The sequence below is a fragment of the Mauremys reevesii genome, linkage group 6 (genome assembly GCF_016161935.1).
Source record: "Mauremys reevesii isolate NIE-2019 linkage group 6, ASM1616193v1, whole genome shotgun sequence".
In the NCBI taxonomy this organism is placed as follows: domain Eukaryota; kingdom Metazoa; phylum Chordata; order Testudines; family Geoemydidae; genus Mauremys; species Mauremys reevesii.
Window position 1 is genome coordinate 71,792,370 of NC_052628.1, and position 16,671 is coordinate 71,809,040.

General features: G+C 38.7%; 1 protein-coding gene across 6 annotated transcripts in view; it reads left to right on the top strand.

Moving 5' to 3' along the window:
- The window catches only part of PRR16 (proline rich 16), a 136,140-nt gene that overhangs the window by 73,805 nt on the left and 45,664 nt on the right, over positions 1 to 16,671 (top strand). The window contains exon 2 of one of the 6 annotated variants that reach the window (XM_039545559.1): positions 12,889 to 12,979. The exons of the other annotated variants lie outside the window; for them this stretch is intronic. The gene's annotated coding sequence lies outside the window, so the exon portion shown is untranslated. The remainder of the gene's footprint in view (positions 1 to 12,888; positions 12,980 to 16,671) is intronic. 6 annotated transcript variants of the gene reach the window in all.

A 16,671-nucleotide genomic window follows, 5' to 3' on the forward strand; every position in this document is an offset into this window, starting at 1 on the left:
CTATTAAAGGAATTTTGCATAGGAAAGAAATAAATCAAATATTCAAATATCTCAGACAATATATTTTGTGTAGGATGTGTTCCTTTTTATTCCCTCACATCACTGTGTTGTATTTGTGGAGTGACTTTAACTTCCTTGGATAGGTTGTCTAGCCATGAGAAGACACATGAAAGCCTTTTATTGAGTGTGGGCAAAGACTCTGCAAGAGACTACTGCATTTAAAGTATCACAGACTTCTGTTTTTCTTTACCCCATAATTCTTTCACATGGTAGACAATTTATTTCAAAGGCGTTAGCTGACCAAGTGGTTTATACAGAATGCTTCATTCAGATCATACCACAGTGTCAGGTACTTTTGGAAAAGTTCCAGCTCTGGAGAAGAGCAAGCACAGCTTTATTTAAAGACACTGATTCCACCACTTATTTAGGGAAAAGCCATTCAAACTATTTGTGGAGACAAACCCCCATTAGTGAAAGTAGATATGCTTAACATAATTAAAATGACAATATTCCCTAAAGTACTTTATTTACTATGAGTACTCCCCCTCATTCTATCCAAGATGGAGGTATTTGACTTGGAGGGCTTGTTTTCTCACTTAATCTGGCATGGTGGATGCCCACACATGTGCCTATACAATTTTAAGAGGTCTAAAATGAAGGCAGCCCTTACGTTTCTCTGTGTCAAACATTATAATATTTTATGTCAAGTTAGTTTCATGAAAGACTAGCTGAGTGAGATGGGAGATTACATTTCACTATACATTGAAGAGGGGTTGGCTTCTCTAGGCCTGATTATTCCATTGTCTTTCTTACTGGCCACACATATACTCAAACAAATAATCTCTTATCTTTTAATCAGGATCCTTATATGCACTTGAAGATTGAAGATGTAATTTGATGGCTGAGACTTTGGATTTCTCACCTGCTTATATTAATTGTACATTTCCTCCAACCTGGCTAGCCCTATTTTTGAATCCTGGAGGGATTCAATATATTAACAGTTATTTTACTATGTATTTGCATTTGTAGAGGGATGTTCAGCGTATCTCTAATCTTCCCTATGCTAATTTTGTTGCTTTTTCAGAGCTTTAATATTTTTTCAAAATTCTGTTGAACTAAAAACTTTAGTGGAAGTAATCTTCAGTATGACTGGTCTGATTAGACTTTATCTCCTATATAAACAATTATATATTTCTCTTTATGCCTCTGAGGGAGTGAATCAGAAACGCCTGGGAGATATCATGCAGAGAACAAATTACTGGTGGCGTAGGGTGTAAGGTCTCATTGAATAATCATGAAATTCCTGACACAACAGATACACAGGGATTTCAATATAAAATAGCTGATAGATTATATATCAGACCACCTTGCCATACCTAGGCCTCAATTCTGTGTTGTGATGTGCACAGGTGGACAGCTGCACTCACCCGGAGACCCACTGAAGACCACTGAAGTCAACAAGGTTCTGCATATGCACAGCAGTCCACCAACAGATATCACAGTGTAAGAATGAGGCCTAGGGATGTTATGGGATCTAGTCCATTCTGTTTCATGTGCAAGGAGGCCTTCACTGACTGACCAAAAACACTGGTGGAGATGAAAGACTGTTTCATGAGGCAAGGAGGCCTTGCCTGAACTGTCTTCTACAGAAGACAAAAAATATCCTGAGTCTAGTGTGGGAGATTTTCTGTCGTTTAGTTGTGAAATAGTGGTGGTATTTTCCTTTTGAAATCTCTTAGGAGAACACAGTAAATGATACTGGAGGGACAGGAGGATTGGAGAGTGTTAATAGGGAATAAAAGGCTGGCCTTCATAGATGTGCAGATAAATGAAGTGGGTATATGTGGAAATTTATATTTTTGTTCTGTTCATTTAATTTGTGGGACTAGGGGGATAGATGTGGGGGAAATTAAATGTTGATGCTTCAGTGTTGGTTTGCTGTGGCTGTCACTGTGAATCAATAAAATTTACTTTAAGGAAAAAAGATAATTCTGATGGCAAGGAGCCCTGGGCTTCTTTGTAAATCACAGTATCTCAGGAACTAAAGCAATCTTCAACTGTATACTTTTTGTTCTGTTTTTTACAGATGTGAGCTCTCTTAAAGTAACTGGCTTATGGCTTCACTTCTCTCACGCAGTCACATATATTCTTCTTCTGTTTGTTATTGTGAGACTCTCAGGATTTTTTCCACTTGTATCTGTGTTGCAAAGAGGATTTCCAAGATTCTGGTGACCATGGGAATCCTATTCCATAGTCCTGTCTGTGCTCTCATGGGTCGTGCTGCTGTTTTCCAGTGCGATTCTGACCGTTTCAAAGTAGACCTCTTCTTCTCCCCGTCCCCCAGAATAGCAGCTTCTTCTCTTTGAAATTAATACAACAATTTACATTTCATATTCTTGAGCAGACAAGGACATCAAAAGTTTTCCTTTTCCAATAGCCTTCCAATGGAGCCGTGCTGTCAGGGAGCTGGGGGAGTATTGGATTGGGAGAAGGGAGGACTTGTTCTCTCATTTTAAATGGAGTGGCAGATTCCTGTACAAGCACAGGATCTAAAATAGAGAGTCTTTTTGGTTTGTTGTGTTACTTTATGTTTATACATGTTATTTCTTGATTTTTGTAAGGCTTTTGTCACATTCCCTCCTGACATTTTTATAACCTAGGGAAATGTGGTCTAGATGAAATTATTATAAGGTGGTTGCACAATTGGGGAGTGAGGGGGGATAGCTCAGTGGTTTGAGCATTGGCCTACTAAACCCAGGGTTGTGAGTTCAATCCTTGAAGAGGCCACTTAGGGATCTGGGGCAAAAATTGGTCCTGCTAGTGAAGGCAGGGGACTGGACTCAATGACCTGTCAAGGTCCCTTCCAGTTCTAGGAGATTGGTATATCTCCAATTATTACCTTTAACTGGTTGAAAGATGTTCTCAAAACTAGTTATCAGTGGTTCACTGTCAAACTGGGAAGCTGTATATAGTTGGATCCTGCAGGTCAGTCCTGGGTCTCATACTATTTTATATTTTCATTAATAACATGGATAATGGAGAGGAGAGTAAGCTTATAAAATCTGTGAATGACACAGGGGTTGCAAGGACTTGGGAAGACAGGATTAATAGTCAAATTGACCGTGACATATTGGAGAATTGGTCTGAATTCAACACGATGAAATTTAATAACGATAAGTGTGAAATACTTCACTTAGGAAGGAAAAATCAAATGCACAACTACAAAATGGGGAATAACTGGCTAGATGATAGTACTCCTGAAAGAATCTAGTGGTTATAGTGGATCACAAATTGAATACGAGTTAACAAGGCTTCCAAGGGAGGTTGTGGAATCCCTTTCATTGAAGGTTTTTAAGAACAGGTTGGACTGGCCCAGGTATACTTGAGTCTGCCTCAGCTCAGGGGGCTGGACTGGCTGACCTCTCAAGGTCCTGTCCCGTTTCCCCCCCCCCGCAGCCCTACATGTCTGTGATTCAGTGTTAGCTGCATTTCATATGGGATTTGCTGTGGTTAGCCTTCCCAGACCTGATTATCCAATTGTCTTTCTAGCCAAATATGTAAATCCCTAAGCATATCAAATCAACACTTTTAACCAGGGCTCTTATGTGAACTTGAATATGCTTATGTAATAACTTTATGGGGACAGAGCAATGGGGAGACATGGGGCTTTTGTGGATCTCCCAGGCTTGGGTGTGAGCCCTGGACCCGCATCTCTGTGTGTAGCCTGCTTTTAGAGTGGTATATCTATGTTGTTTAACATGCAACTATAATTTGAATGTGATTCTTAATGCTGAGGGCAGAAGTGCTGACTGATTGTCCCAACAGATGAGAATGGTTGAGTGAAAAAGAGAGAACGGGGTCTCAACTGGTCCAGAGAGACCCAAGGCCTCAGAACTAAACTTTGGAGTGGTTGTGGTGCTGCCACAGACAGCAGACATGTATATTGATATCTTAAGTGAAGATCACACACAATGTCTAAACAAATGTTTGATCTCTGGTTTCCAAAATCCTGTAACCAAAAACTAATTACACAAAGGATAGATTTTCACGGGCACTTTAACATAACCTAGGAGAACGAACAGACAGAGAAAGGAGGACTGCAGCAACTGACAAGGACAGCATAAAATGAGCTCTTTGACCTTACTGCTTAGATATTAATGTGCTACAGAAAAACATACAATAGGTGGACATTAGAGGTGCCGGCATATGAAAGACATCCATTAACAATTTCCAGAAATTAAAAAGCTTTCAGGAAAGATTTCCAAAGGCACAAATGGGAGTTAGGCTTCAATTTCCATGGATTTTCAATGGGAGCAGGAGGCCTAACTGCCGTTTGTGCCTTTGGAAATTTCCACCTTCTTTTTTTGCTTATTTGAGCTGAAAATGAAACATCCACCTTTCAAGGGAAATTTGAAGCTGAGGATCAGGTAGAAGAAAGGATGCTAGAGCATTTGTGAAAGCCTCTAATTAGAGAAACAAAGAGTAAAGCAGTTGTTTAGTGGAAAGGTACAAAGGAAGAAAGCATATTTTGACAGAAATCCCAACATTTTAAGCCTTCCACAGCTGTTTCAAATTATATGTAGTATCATTTGCTTGAGTTCTATATGTAGAATCTCCTAAAAACTATATTGTTATCCTCATCAAAGCTCTGCTGGAAAAAATATATAAACTATTATTGTTGAGCTATTATTGCATTCTTCTCCATGTCAAAAGTGCCTCTTTCTGTGCAGTGAACCACCCACCTGGAAATTGGTAAAAAAGCAGGAGGACCTTTCTGAAAACCAGATGCTGCATCTGAGATTAGCTGTTCTGGAAAAATAAATGACGAAGAAGAATATTGTAACTAGGGGCAGCTCCAGGCCCCAGCACGCCAAGTGTGTGCTTGGGGCGGCATGCCACGGGGGGCGCTCTGCCGGTCGCTGGGAGGGCGGCAGGCAGCTCTGGTGGACCTCCCGCAGGCATCCCTGCGGAGGGTCTGCTGGTCCCGTGGCTCCGGTGGACCAGGCACGTCTGCGGGAGGTCCACCAGAGCCGCGGGACCGGCGACCGGCAGAGCGCCCCCCGCGGCGTGCCGCCGTGCTTGTAACCATGAAAAATGTGCCTAAGAATCAGGGGAAAGAAATGGAGAACAACTCTTGGTGCACATATTGAGGTTGTTGTAAGGTCTTACTCAATGTCATATTATTTTGACAATTAAAAATGAAAGATATGTAATAGTAAAGTGAAAACCAGAAATATCCTTTTCATAATTTTGGAACAACCACTCATATCCTGAAGAAGGGTGTAGCTAGTAAGGTAAATTAGTTGATTTCAAATGAGAGACAGTTTTGTAACATTTATTTTTTCACTGATTTTTTAATCCCTTTTCCAAGATAACTTCCAAAGTGCTAGTTGTTCAGCATTGTCAATATTGAACAACAGAATGACATGGTTAGTTCTTTAACACTGTTTCCCCTCCCCCCCGGAAATATTTATTTTCTGGGAAGCAAAGATGTATTTACTTTTGTCCTCAACTGTATGCTCCAGTTTAACTGAAAAAAAAGAGGAAAGGGAACAAAAGTTCACTGAGATTAACAATTGCCAAACTGATGCAAACACTCTGTCCACACTGATATAAAAAAACTTCCTGGGACTTCTAAATTTAGAGTAACAACTTTTCAAATACAAAAACTTTATGCTATAAAATGTAAAACATACAAAAGTGTAATTTCAAGGTAATTGCTAGCCTCCGTTTGCCGGAACGGGCAGCAGGGGACGGATGACTTGATGATTAACTGTTCTGTTCATTCCCTCTAAAGCACCTACCTTTGGCCATTGTTGGAAGACGGTATACTGGGCTAGATGGATCATTGGTCTGACCCAATATGGCGATTCTTATGTTCTTATAAATACAGTATGAAATATATGATATGTAACTGATATATTAATCAAATTGTTTAGTTTCTGGAAATCTCCATAAACTACTAAACAAAAAGTCATAGCTGTGTAACAAAATCATCGGTAGCAAATTGATACATTGTGGAATACAAAATATACATCAATAATATATATAGAACCATCCCTACCATCAGCAGCAAATACACACCAGTGGGAAAAGATTCTGTCTTGGAATTCTATTAATAAATTCTTTTTAAGTGCTAGCTACTATTATGGTCCCGCTGTCCCTAGAGCTCCTTGATCAAATTACTGCTTTGGATTATAGAATTTACATTTACTGTTGGGTGCACTTAAGTTTATTTTGGTTCTGGACATTGCCTGTTGTAGGGATCTACCACTTTTTAAGTATAAGGAGTTATTGCTGAAATCTATAATATCTCTAAAAACTGGAATGAGCTGTGCAAGCACACCCATTGTAATATGGCCTGATTTTCAAAGGTACTGAGCACCTACAGCTGTCGTTGTCCTCAGTGGGATTTGTGGATGTTCAACACATCTGAAAACGAGGTCACTAATGTATGTTGAACAGGATTCCCTTTGTGATCACAGATAATTTTGAGTGTTTTTCGGTAAAATTATGAAAGTTGCTGAGTCCCTGCAACTTCCTTTGTCTTCATAAAAGCCTATCAGGGACTCTTATTCAGCTGGTGCTTCTGTCACCCAGCCAATGTGTCCTTTTCTCACAGAGCCATATTGGAGCCCTAAGAATTCTACTTTCTCAGTCACTTCTGTTGTAACTGAGAGGCTGAAAGTCTGACTGCTTCTGTAAATCACATTGGTTCCCCTTTAGTTGCTGTTTACTGCTGCTCTTCTATTTTTCCTTTACAAATGCTACTTTGCCTGCCAAAATGAATTTATCATGCTTAGGGAAGATTCTTTGTATTTACCACTTCTTTATATACACAATATATTTTTCTTAAAAGTCAAGAGCTGGCATTATTCCCATCCTCTTCTCTCATGCTATTGAATTGCTTCTCCTGGATAATGTGATATTAGTAGTGACTAAAACTTTCAAACTTGGGTGTCTAAATTTAGGTTCCGACATCCATACTTAGAAACCAATTTTCAGAGGTGCCAAGTAACCCTATTAATTGGAGCTCCTGATACCGAGCAACTCTGAACACTAAGTCATTTTGCTCTGATATCAGAAAAAAATGTTGTTTTCCCCCACCCCCCCCCAAGGTTTTTTCAAGGTTGCTGAGAACCTGGAGCTCATGTTAACTTCAAGGAGTTCTGGGATTTCTCTGGACCTCTGAAAATCAGCTTCTTTTTGGTTTCTAAATATGGATTTGGGAGCCTAACATTAGGCATGGATGTTTCAATATTTTTGGCCACAGCTGTTACACCAATAAAAAATAGAACATGTAGCCACTCTCACTGTCTGAGAGATAAGCAACTTGAGTTCAGCCGGACTCTTCAGTGATGCAGTTCCCCTGCCCAGAGTCAATAGTCATAAGTGAGTTACAGATGTGTGAAGGTTTAGTATGTATTGTTATGGTGTACAAAGGGAGGAATGAATAATGTGTTGTTTATTGCCCACGCATCCCTTCCAGGATTTCCCAAACATCAAATTTGCCAACTTTCTGTTTGTGGTTTTCTGATCCAGGCAGGAAACTCCCAAATGAAGGCTTTGTAGCTAACTATCAAGAATCCTGTTCCTGCTGTATTGGGGAGTCTTATAACATACAATTCTGTGAATACACTGTAGATATTTAGTCTCTTGGCAACTGGAAGTGAGTAGGCAGTAGAATAGTGCAAATAATGGATGTTTTGCTATATTAACTATTTTAAAAACTTGGGGAGAAATCTTTTGTTTGACCCAAAATGAAATGCTTAATTTAGTTTTTGGTTTTTTTTATAATTTAAAATTTGTATTAAAAAAGGATATTTCTAAATGAGAAGTCACTTCTAACTGAAAAATTGGAAAGTTTAATTTTGAAAATGTTGAAACTTTTTTTGACAACAAGAACTGAATGAAACCAACACAAATTTACAAAATATTTTGGTGTTGCCCAATCTGTATTTTTTGTCGAAGAAAGTTTCAGCCCAAAAAATTCACCTAGCCCTCCTAGTCAGTCTAGTCTACTCACCGTGTGTATTTCCAGCTAAAATCTACATTAAACTGAATTGAAGGTCGAGTACATATGAGTAATTTAAAAGTAAAAACATTTCCCTTTGTGTCACTTATTCACATGTAAGGGTCTAATGAGGCCAGGGCTAAGTTTATTTAACCTGGTCATTGATTTAGTCATTCATTAATATGTTGAAATAGCATAGCTGAGGTCAGTAAAGTAGTAATTTGTATAATAGCTTTCCGGATTCTTTTTAAGGAAAAGGAAGACTTAGGAGTTTGTTGCTTTTGTACTTCGACCTATGCAGACAGGATGCAAATAATCTGTAAAATTGACTTCTAACAATAAGTAAATAATCAAATCAATCATTTCTGCAACTTCATTTTTTTTATGTTGAAATGAATGTTATATTCTGTCTAAGACTACAGCTTCAATCAGCTGTGAGAGAGCTTACTTTGTCAGGCCCCTTGAGAATGCAGTAATGCATTCAGAGATGACTGTACCTCACTAAAGAACTTTTGTAAGGGCAGAATTAGGGCAAACACACAGGAAAAAGGCACAACCTGGACGATGTCTTTATGTTCCCAGACAATTGTTCTGCTCATAAAATTCCACCTCTTATGTTCAGAGCTATTAGAATGTGTGGAAGACACAGTGATCTTAAATTCTGTAGTGCCCATCTTTAAAAAGGGAAGGAGGAGGATGCAGATGACACTAAACTGGGAGGAGTGGTTGATATGCTGGAGGGTAGGGATAGGATACAGAGGGACCTAGACAAATTAGAGGATTGGGCCAAAAGAAATATGATGAGGTTCAACAAGGACAAGTGCAGAGTCCTGCACTTAGGACAGAAGAATCCCATGCACTGCTACAGACTAGGGACCGAATGGCTGGGCAGCAGTTCTGCAGAAAAGGACCTAGGGGTTACGGTGGACGAAAAGTTGAATATGAGTCAGCAGTGTGCCCTTGTTGCCAAGAAGGGTAATGGCATTTTGGGTTGTATAAGTAGGGGCATTTCCAGCAGATCGAGGGATGTGATCATTCCCCTCTATTCAGCACTGGTGAGGCCTCATTTGGAGTACTGTGTCCAGTTTTGGGCCCCACACCACAAGAAGGATGTGGATAAATTGGAGAGAGTCCAGCGGAGGGCAACAAAAATGATTAGGGGGCTGGAGCACATGACTTATGAGGAGAGGCTGAAGGAACTGGGATTGTTTAGTCTGCAGAAGAGAAGAATGAGGGGGGATTTGATAGCTGCTTTCAACTACCTGAAAGGGGGTTCCAAAGAGGATGGATCTAGACTGTTCTCAGTGGTAGAAGATGACAGAACAAGGAGTAATGGTCTCAAGTTGCAGAGGGGGAGGTTTAGGTTGGACATTAGGAAAAACTTTTTCACTAGTAGGGTGGTGAAGAACTGGAATGGGTTACCTAGGGAGGTGGTGGAATCTCCTTCCTTTGAGGTTTTTAAGGTCAGGCTTGACAAAGCCCTGGCTGGGATGATTTAGTTGGGTTTGGTCCTGCTTTGAGCAGGGGGTTGGACTAGATGACCTCCTGAGGTCCCTTCCAACCCTGAGATTCTATGATTCTATGAAAACTCCTTGAAGCTTTTAAAATATCTGATCTATAACCAGATTCCAGGACAGTGTGCTTTCCTCTTTAATTCAAAACAAATACATGGAGTTTCCATACAAAGGGCTGTGAGATAAATTAAGGCACTGAGATGCAGATCAGTTAACTATGCCTGGAGGCTATGTTACACCTCTCTGCTGGACCACAGCCAAATGAAACATAATAGTAATGCGAGTAAAAGTCTGATATCCAGCTTCTGATATACTAAAAGATGTAGCACTGATATACAAGAGGTGATCTTGGGTTCCTGGAAACTCTTTATTAAAATTCAGCCACACAATGGAGAAGAAGGTTGGAATGATTTATCTGCCTCTGTCAGAGTTCACATCCTTTTGGGATACTGCTAAATTGTCCTTTCCAGAGATTAATTGTCTTTGTTGATCACCAAAGTACTTCCGAAAGTTGTTTTTTTTTGTTTGTTTTTCTAATGAAGAAGATTGTAGTAAACATCAAAAGATGTTTCTAAAGATTGCCATGGAAAGGAAATTCTCACATCCCTTCAAGGTCTTTTTGTGAATCTACTGCTTTAAAATGTGTCTTGCATACTGTACTACACTTTCAGTATACTCACTGAGCCAAGGAGCTTTGCTGCTTTACACCAGGTTCTATTCTAACTATGGTGGTGCCCATTACTTTGGTTATGATTAAGAGAAAGCATATTTGTACAAGGGGGAAAAGTAGATTCCCTGTCCTTTCATACTTTTTCTCTGCATGTACTTGGTCTTTTTGAAATTGGAGTTTATCATAGATTAAGGGGAGAAATTTTGTGGGAGCAACTTGTTAAAATATTGTCAGCACAGGACTGGGAAGCAGAGCCAGAAACTCATGGCAGGAAAGACTCACCACAAACAGGGCCGCCCAGCGGCGGGGGGGGGGGGGGGAGGGGAAGGGGGAAGTGGGGCAATTTGCCCCAGGCCCTGCAGGGGCCCCCATGAGAATATAGTATTCTATAGTATTGCAACTTTTTTTTATGGAAGGGACCCCCAAAATTGCTTTGCCCCAGGCCCCCTGAATCCTCTGGGCAGCCCTGACCACAAAACCCTCTTCCCACCTGTGAGCATTAATTTATCTGTGTCAGTTAGTTAGAGTGATCAGGCTTGTGACTAACTCTCCAGAGATGCATCTTAGATGGACTTGAAATAACTTCCTCCAAATTTAGAGTGGGAGAGAGAAATAAATAATGAAAGGGACTTCCTATGTGCAGTGTATATCCAGCATATTTCCTCTGTTTTTTGATACAGTATGTGGCAATTACTGCTAAAGTATTTTGAGATTGACTGTCTACAGAAAATGACTGTGGGGTGGGACCTAGTTATAGCACAATACTCCCCCAACACAGTTAAAGCATGGTCCAGTCTTGATTTGTAGGCACGATAAACCTGCATTGTAACCATGTTCTCTTCAACCATGCGAAGTTGAACTCTGTAGCTCAATTCAGCAATATCATTAAAACACAGTTTGGCCTGTGTATGCTACAAGAATGAACCATGTTTTAACCATTCCAGGGGGCTATCATGTTGAAACAAGGTCCCTACACGCTGTAATCTTTATAGTGTAGATTAAACTTTTATCATAGCTTTGTTAAATTCTTGTTTCACTTGTCTGACAGTGTATAGATATCAAGTGATCATGTTCAAGTGATCACTATTAGACACATCTTTATCTTTTGCCAAATTACTGTTACTGCAGCTTTTGCTGTTTAATTTATGCAGCACTTCACAAACCATGTTTATCAATTGCAAACAAATTTTAAAGATGCTTCTGGTGACCATTGTACATTGACACCTTTTCTTAACTTGCACTTAACAACTTAAATTGTTTGCTCAAGCATCATTGTTGGAAATGAGAAGGAACCACATGTGTGTCCAGTGGCAGAATACAATTCTTAAGGCTTGTTCCCCAAAAAGGCTGTATATGCAGTGGATGCAGGCTCGAGAGAACTCACATAGGGAGAGGCTGCAACTCCAGTGCACCACTGAGCAGCGATTCATGGAAGTTGTTTCCATGGCTGGACAGAGTGGGTGATTGGAGATTGAGGAAGGGTTTTGGCCCTGTGTCAGCCCTGCATGTGTACACGTGTGTGTGCATGCACACGTGAACATGCAGTGGTATTAACTGCTATTACAGGTCACAGGTTCATCTTTACGCATGGTGTGTAAAGCTGAGTAGAATGTATGGAAGGGAGGATGCAGTTTATCACGCTCCACAGTGATCACTTGTAGAAGGTCAACTTTCTTGGGCTTTGTTCCAGGGTCCTGAATTTGACCATGAGACTGCGTGTATGTAGTTTCAGTCTGCTAATATTTGACATGGCTGAGTTATTTTATAGCCACTGTGCACTGATACTTCAATATATAGGGACAACATTATTTTAACATTGCTCCCTCTGTGTCCTTTCCCCCAGTATATTGTCCATGTTTAATGTAATGAGTGTTATGAAGAGGCTTTCTATTATTAGGAAACTTGATTTTTTGGAAGAATTTCTTGCCTCTGTGCTGTCTTATGGATTCCCGTATAAAGAATCTGTTCACTTCTGGAGATTGCTGTTAGGCCAGATATTTATAAGAGCTATATACTGAATAATCCAGCTCTATAGTACTAATTTCAGTCAGATATAAAATATTCAGTCAGTGATGAATAATCTGCCCAGAAACGGTGCACTGGTACTCTTTGTCAATTTAGAATACAAAAATGGACCATTTTAACCAGAACACTTCAGAAAAATAAATCTTAAAAACATTGAATATGCACAAGAAATACAATAAAATTGAAAGGATACATAAGAGACTGCTATATCTGACTCTCTATATGGCTCTTTGAACTTACAGCCTTCTCCCTTCCCCTTAGGTTTCTCTTGTAACTGCCTGATTTACCAAGGTATTGTGATCTTGCTATTAAAAAGAAGTTTTTCTAATTTTAGATAAATAAGATATATGCAAATAGTAAAGGGTCTAACTTTATATTACATTCTATTTTTTTCCCCCATGGTTTTTTAAAAAGCTTTATATAGCAACATGCAATCATCAGGAGAAATTACATTTACTGATTATTATTTGACAAGAAGTTCATGTCTTTAATTTCAGAAACTGACAGCTGACCTCAGGCCAAATAGTAAAACATTTCAGAGAACAAACTGGCAGATACACTAGCGTCCCTTTTAAGGCCTTCAGCCTAGCTTCCAGTTAATATATTTTGGAAAATCTGAAATCAGTAAATTCTTTTTAAAAGGTTTCTGATTTTTTTTTTAACAGAAGCTCCATAACCTACTCCTACCTCCTCACATGATGAAGCAGGGAAAGCAATGCTGCAGGCAACCTAGGATAGCAGGAAATATGTGAAAAGGTCAGCCTCCTCCTTCCCATGATGTTTTAAGTAATGTTCAACACCACACGTAATATCTTATGATCAATACAGTGTAAATAAACTGCTAATTAATTCAGTTACTGGATTTGAGCAAAGTTTTCACAATTTGAGGTTATCCGTTCCATCCCTTTTACAAAGACTTCAATTATATTGAGATCATATAGCATTTCATGTTGATAATATTACAAACCACAATGCTAATAATCAAAACATCAGTCATACAACATATCTTCAGTTCTGTATTTTTTTTCATAAAGCCATTGCTGGAAAGTCATACTAGGTGTAACAGTGATGCTGTCATCACAGCATGCATATCCTAAAGTTGAAGAAAACTATAGAATACACAGACTTTAAAGTAAACATTTGGTGCAGTATTTTAAAATGAGTTATAGCTCAAGATTTCTTCAGCCATACAAGGTGTAAAGGGATTTCATAGTTAAATGAATTACTTGAATTATTTACTAATCAGGATTATCGATAGGGATTATTTCATTTACAGTAGGGTCAGGAAATTACATTCTTCCTAATTTGGCCTTAAAAATGCCTAGGAAAAATCCACATTTAATGTCTGACATTTACATAGAAGATGTATAATTTCCTCTCAAAGGTTGATTTACAGAGCATGTAACTAATTCATAATTTGGAATGGTACTAGGATATACCATATGTGACTCTATGAAGGATCATTATTTTTAACAGATTTGAATTCTTGATGAGGTTAAAGCAAGCAGCCATCAAGGTCACTAATGTTTTTCAGTTCTAATTTTTTATTTTCCTCTCATAAAGCCTTCTTTTAAAAATTTCACGGGGAACATTTTTCCCTCCTGTGTAACGGGGATGTAGAAGTAGTATAGATTGATGCTCCTAGAACTGTGACTATGCAGTCTACATAGCTGTAAAGAGTTCCCCACCATCTTCTCTCTAGAAAATGATGGATAATAAATTATTCCAGTTTCAGGAGAGCCATGGAAAATGCCAGTATCATTTAACTATTCATTGAGATGAAAACCCAATAAATCTTGAAGATTTCAAGCCAAAAAAAATTTGCTCCTGTGTGACATTTAAATTCTGAAGCTAGTAGTAGAGTTATAGTAAATCTGTATATTTATTTGTTAACCCTTCATCTCATCAGTTCAAGGATAGTATATTTTAAATGTAGTACTTCAGGGATATTAATATTGAATTACAGGACTTTTTAGGAAATTTGCCGGGCTGGCTTGAACGGATTCATTTTTCCTTCTCAAATATGGAATATGTTTACATCCCCAAGAAGAGTAGTGGAGAATAATTCAGAAACTACTCAAATTCAATTTGTGACTCTTGAAAATATCATATTGTTTTTTCCTTTCTCTGCTCTGATCCTTATTTCTAAGCACCCTTACCATCTTTAGAACTCTAATTATGACTTCTACATTTTTAGTGCAAATCTTTGTTTCATCACTTTTTTAAAATTTCAATTTTTTAGTAGACTTTTCAGAACTAAAGCCGCTTTACCTAATCATATCACTACACTCCACCTTTAAATTATCCTTCAACCTCCAGATCCACAATCTATAATCCATAGTTTCCAAAAATACCCAAAGGAAAGATTTAAAGATCTTGAAAGGAACTAGTGCTTGAATTGGGGGAAAGACGGTAAATGCTCCATCTTTTTCCCAAGTTCCCATTTTCTTTTCCAGCTTTTTGTTTTTTGACTAGCAGCAATGAAAAATAAAGATATAGCATAAGCACCTAAAATGTTTCTGTTCTCAAGCAAAACAATGAAAGGATTATGGTAGGGTTTAAGACCAAAATGGAACCTACTTTAAAGTTATTTAGCAGGTTTAATTGTACAGTTCTGTTGGCTTTACTGGAAGTTAAAAGGCCAAAATCCTATATAATTCCTTAATATTTGGGGTTGATCTTATTTTTCAGGAGATAGCATTTTTGGAACTTGATTTCCATTGTTGTTCAAGATTACAAAATAAGGTTAAGAAAAATCTCCTGTAAACACAGAGATCTACTATGAATCATATATACATTACATAAGCATATATTTAGAAAATGTCTGTCTACATAGTATATTCTTTGTACATATTGTGTAACAATAACATCCAAAAGCAGTGGACTTGTGTAAGATGTTTTCATCTACTTTCTTTTTTTATTACTCTATATTATGCTATTATCTTAGAATATTCAAAGTGAATAGAAAATGTCCTTCTTACTATTGTTTCCTATTTTTGACTAGTAAATTGGATCACACACCCTAATGGCTCATTCAGAGAGCTCTTACTGGTGCAACTGACATTTTTAAGGCTTCTTGCTTACTACTTTGTGTGCAAGAGCATCATCAACTACATCAGCACTGTTTAGGGAATAGTACTTGCTAGCTACCTCTTGCAGCAGAATTCATAAGGGAGCTGACACACTGTTTTGCCCACTCTAGTAAATAAAACTTGTGATTATTGATGAGGTGCAGTAGGTGTTTTTAGTCTGCTAGGAAGAATGAGCAATAGCATCGTTTTAGAAAACAGATATTTACCAAGAGGTTTTTCCTGGGTGAGGCTTACCTAGTCCAGGTTAATACCCTGGGTTTGCTTACCCCTGTAGTGTCCCCAAAGGTGGGAAACAAGGCATAGTAGTTTTTGATAGTGGCAGATTCTGTGTGCGCCTTTTGTTACGATGGAGGATATTTGCAGTTAGCATGTGGGGGGCTCAGGTCTTTTAAGATTATAACACTTTGTTAAGGTCAGTTAGATTTGAGGCTCAGGGGACCCAGTGTCAGAACTGAAAAGCCACAAGTCAGACCAACCTGCCTCCAGTCAAACTGTTTTATTTTCCAAATATTTCTTCCCTCACCAGTAACAGTTCTCTGAATGAGCTAGTAGGGAGTGTGATCCAAACACAATGCCTTGGAATTTACAAGTGCTTACAAGTGCTCACTTCATGTGGAAAGTCTGGGAGTGCAGGGAATTCAGAGCCTTAAGTATATTCTGTTTTAGGGTATGTGTAATTTTTTTGGAGGGCTGATAGTATCTTCATTAGTAAGGGCATAAATTGAGAGTAAATTTGGAGAACTGGGGTGGGAGGTCGAATTTTGGGGCCTGTTAAACTTGACAGTGTCCCTTTTTAAACTACTTGAGAATATTTAATTAATAGTAGCCGCAATAAAAAAGTTAATAGAAATTACATAGCAGTTCCAAGTTTCACTTTGAAGGACAACGTTACGGCTGAATTATGCCTAAAATGGAGTGGTAGCCAAAGGCTTTCTAACCTTAGAAACACTAGCTATCAAATCTGTAAGCCAGAACTTCCAATTACTGCTGTTATATTCACAAAAGACTCTTTCAGAATGCAAGTGACATTATCCCACAGCAGCAGTATTTACTAACGTCTCATAATCACTGAATATAAGATACAGCTCATCAGCTTTGCTACCGTAGCAACCGCATAAAAAACAGATTAAATAATTGCCATGTTCAGCTGTAAAAGAGGCAAAATGCTTTCTTTGTGTCACAGAAGAACCCATGGCAGGGGGAAGGTGTCTGCTGCCCTTGCATGACACAGCAACATGGGCGTTCTCTATATCAGCGGATCTAAAACTTTCCTGACTATTGACCCCTTTTGGAGTCTGCTTTGTCGTGTGTACCCTTAGTTTCACCTCACTTAAAAAGTACTCGCTTACAAAATCA